Source organism: Coffea arabica, chromosome 8c, assembly GCF_036785885.1.
Source record: "Coffea arabica cultivar ET-39 chromosome 8c, Coffea Arabica ET-39 HiFi, whole genome shotgun sequence".
NCBI lineage: Eukaryota > Viridiplantae > Streptophyta > Magnoliopsida > Gentianales > Rubiaceae > Coffea > Coffea arabica.
The window spans coordinates 5,670,037-5,674,577 of record NC_092325.1 but is presented as its reverse complement, the minus strand read 5'-3'; the positions used below and the strand labels follow the sequence as shown (position 1 = coordinate 5,674,577).

The following is a 4,541-nucleotide window of genomic DNA, read 5'->3' as shown; positions in this document are numbered from 1 at the left end:
GCTTTTCTTTGTATTGGGTTACATTATTTATAGCCTCGCCATTGCCGACTCTTCCTCTCGTTGGCCGATGTGGGATTAAAAACGTTGCATCCACTCCTCAAGTTTTTAGCGGTGCTTTAAAGGGGAAGAGATTAAATGGCTTCTATTGGTCCCATGACTCCAAAATTCCTCACGAGTATAAATTTTGCATTTTGATTTGTTTGATTTACTTCGCAATTAATTGTAAAATCTTCTATTGAGGCTCAAGTTTTTGGGATTCTAATGCCGAGGATGCGACAAATTTTATACCGCTTTTAAACGATGGAATATGTATGTTTGTGCTTGGAAAGGAGATTATTTGAAAAAATTATTTGAAGTAACAATGTAATATTTTTTGTAATGTGATATATTTGAAATAAAATGGTGATTGAAAATTCTTTTGGTGCGATGGAATATGTATGTTTTTGCTTGGAAAGGAGATTATTTGAAGTAACTTTGTAATACTTTTTGTAATGTGATATATTTGAAATAAAATAGTATTGAAAATTCTTTTGATACGAGCTATTGAACATATAAGAAGTTAAAAGGACGATCACAAGTTCTGTGACAACATTGTATCGTAAGCCTTGAAATTGTAACATATGTTTACAACTTTTTCCACTTTATGGTCAAAATACTTGGGGTCTAACATTTAATACCAAAGCAATAAGTAACCAAACAACTAGGGATGGCATCGGCCCCCGCCCCCTACTCTGTTGCCTATTAATTCATCCCAATCCCCGCCCCGTCCCCTGCCTCCCACGCCCCCGCTCCCACCCCGCCCCGTCCCGCTTCCCCAGTGGGGGCATCCGCGGGGTTAATAAAATTTTATTATAGTTAAATTTTAATAAATAATCAAGTACTAAAATATCAATACATTACCAAATTATTATTCATTGTAATTTTACAATTGAAACTCATAAAAACAATAAAACAAAAGTTATTTGAATACAATCCAACATGATGAAATAAATACAACTGAAATAGTCAAGTTTTCACTTTTGGTACAAATACAATCACTAATTCATTATCGTGTTTGTGCTTTTTTTTTTGAGAAAAAGTGTTATTCTATTAAGTGTAATTAGAAATTTAATATAAATGTATTAGTAAATTTAGTATAACTAATTAATAAATTCTATTAGTAGACATGTCTAATTATTCGTATAATTGATAATATCAATTATATTACATACACTAATATACATTATATAATACATCTAACTAATAATATCATTATCATAAATTTATAACTAATTAAATTACATATTACATATAATTATATATATATATTTATTCATAAATTTTTAACAAGGTGTGACCCCCCACCCCAACCCCTGGCCCAAGAGCCCCCCGCGGGGCGGGTGTCCCCATTGCCATCCCTACAAACAACAACGTTAGCTTGGTCAAATTTGTTAATTTTAGGTATTACGATTCATTAAAAAAAAGGCAGAAATTAAGTAGCCAAATGGATATAATTGATAACCAATATTGATTTGTCATATAATTTGCTATTGACCATCAAACTAATTGAAGAAAGTGAACTAAACAAACGATTGAATTAGGGGTACAATCTCATAGCCTTGATGAGCCTTATTGAATATAATATTTTAATATTATGAAATTACCAAATGCTTTTAGGTTTGGAGTCGCTAAATTTACAACAAATATCTCTTTGCTTATCATTATAAAATAAATTTACCCAATAATAGATAATTAATATTCACTTCAATTATTTTTTACTTAATTTTTAAAAATTTCTCCATTTGATCATAATACTTTAAAATACATTGACATCTCAAATGCAACTAAAATAATATCACGCATTTCCATTAAATTGTTATCTCGTGCAATATATGCACGGACAAAATTCTAGTAGCATACATGCATCAATTAGAATGTGATTATGTGGTGTCTACGTAAGAATGAGAGCAAGAAAAGAGATGTAAAGGGAAATTTAGTATTGTATTACTAAGGTTGTCCAAGATTTTGGAGATCAAGTGAAAGTTTGTTACTTAAAATTTTCCACACATATTAAGGGATAATTAAATGGGACTCATGTTAAGTGAAATTAATTAATTTCTCACTTACAATTTTGAGTATCGTATTCCTATGCTTGTCCAAGAAATATGGGGGAATGTTGTTAATTATGCACAATGCTAAAAAGAGTGCAATGACAAACACTCAAACATAAGTATGGGTGGGGCTAAATCCACACCTCCACAATCTAAATCCATACCCTTATAACTAAATTGACCCAAAAACCCATAGGATGTATAGGGAGAAACTTTTTCCATCAAAAAATAGTCTTTTTTGGTGAAAATAGGTTATACCAATTTGCATTTAAAATTTACACCATTATGAATGATCTTAAAATTTCTAATATTTTTTTAATTTACTTTGATGGCATTTATTTGTTCCCTTATTTGGTGAAGAAAAATGTTTTTCTCTCTTTTTATCGTGTAAAAGGAGATGAGAGATTTTTTTAAAAATTGTGTTAAGAAAATATTTTTACCTTTTTGGCGCATTATACTTCAAAGTTGATTTAAGTATAATTCTAGAAAGCACCAGATCAATAACTAAGATGATTAGGTTTAATTAACTAACTTCAAAAGTCTGATAAAAAAAAAATAACTAAGATGATGGTATCAAACAATTTTGATTAATTAAAATTTGTAATTAGTTTTTTAAACATCTCTTGCTATATGAAAAAAAGCTTTGTATTGAAAAAAGTTTCTATTAATCTCCTAAGGGCTTTATTGTCATCTTAATGCTAGGGGTGTGGATTTAGATTGAGGTAACGTGGATTTAGCCCCATCCCATAAGTATTTGTTATGAAAAAAATATCAATTATTCTGCCTATAAAAATGGAATAAATATTAAATGATTGACCTCTTCGATGCATATATAAGCAATAACAATAATTTTTTCTTTTTTCCAATTAAGAATGTCGTTATCTATGAAAGGATCATGTTTAAGAGCCATAAGAAAAAGAAAGTACCCAAATGTGGCCGCTATTCCGTGCTGCCTTTTTTCTATATTTTTATTCAATTATTGACTGAGTATTCCCACGTCCTCAAGAAAATGACGAGCATCGAATGTAATGACACTGTAATATGGGACAAAGAACTAAAATCCTGCCGCGTAATTGTTAACCTCAAGCTAATTAGGGATCAAGGTTGAAGGTCTCTGTTACTTCATCTCTCACCTCTTGCTAGCTACTAGCTATTAACCCATGGAAATATTATACTAAACGACATGCATCAAAGTAAGTATTTTAAAAAATTCGTATATTATACGATATGTGAGTTAAACGATAGAAAAAAAGTAAAAGATGATTCACTTTTTTTATTTTAGAAATTCTCATATTTGTATATATCGTTAAGGAATGTCGTGATTTACAGTTACTTTTTGTAGGTAAACAACATTAACAGCTATCTTGTTATTCCCTTTATGTGCAAATTCTTAAAAATCAAATGGAGCCGACATCTTCACCCACGTATCCCTATTTCATCTCCTTTGCTAGGGGCAATAAGATCAGTGCCAATGGCTAATTAGTCCACAACACTTATCAACCACAGCATTTGGCACTCCCCGGCCAAAGAAGTAATTTGAATAGAATGATGAAAAATTTATATGTTTAAACTTGTTGCACAATTATGTTTTATGTGCCCAATTAAGGGTAGAACAATTAGCAAAAGCATAGCCAACAAAAAAATTAGCCAAAACATTGGCCACAACAAAATGCTTTTGCTACAACCTCAATATATTGTTGGATATATTGAGCCGAGCTTGCACGAGCTCGTGCAAATTAACCCCAATAAAAATATATAATTTTTAATTTTTATACTTTTGAATTGTAAAATAAATGACATATATATTCTTCTTTATCAAGTCTAATCGAACTACAGATAACAAATGAATTGAACTTACTCGGCTTGTTATTTAAACAAAGCATATCTCGAGCTCGACTAGTTTATCATAATTAACAAGCTCGAGCCTTATCGAGCAAGCTCGAGCCTTATCGAGCAATCAAACTGTTCGTTCCATTTAACAGCTCTACTTAAAACTAAAGGACTCAAATATATTTATATAGAGAATTTTTACTTTTCTTAGGTCAAGAAATAGTTTGAAACTAAAAGCTGGGTACCATATCTAAAATTTGAGATGAATGTGGAGCTGCCTGCCCTTCCAAATCTTGCAAATGATTAACTAAATTTTGTAGTTGCAAAAACTTGCCCACTTAGCTGGGCTTCTTCGTAAACAAGTTTTCAACTAGACTTGGTAGGGTGCGCCAGGCCCAGGCTTTAGTTCCACGCCAAGGCGACGCTCAAGAGCCCCGGTAGCAAGCTACCGAACTGGGCTCTCCCCTTTAAAAAACTGAGTTAATATCGTGTGGGCCGATGGCCCACGTATCAGATATTAAACTGATAAAAACAGATACTACACTTGATCTTAGCCAAAAGGCCGAGAAAGGTATGCTTTTCTTTGTATTGGGTTACATTATTTATAGCCTCGCAATTGCC

General features: G+C 31.8%; 1 non-coding gene across 1 annotated transcript; it reads right to left on the bottom strand.

Annotated features, from left to right (window-relative positions):
* Nucleotides 1-4,299: 4,299 nt before the first annotated feature.
* LOC113707536 (U2 spliceosomal RNA) lies at nucleotides 4,300-4,495 on the bottom strand. Its single transcript, XR_003452263.2, has one exon. It is a non-coding gene; the product is annotated as a U2 spliceosomal RNA (small nuclear RNA).
* Between the last annotated feature and the right edge of the window lie 46 nt (nucleotides 4,496-4,541).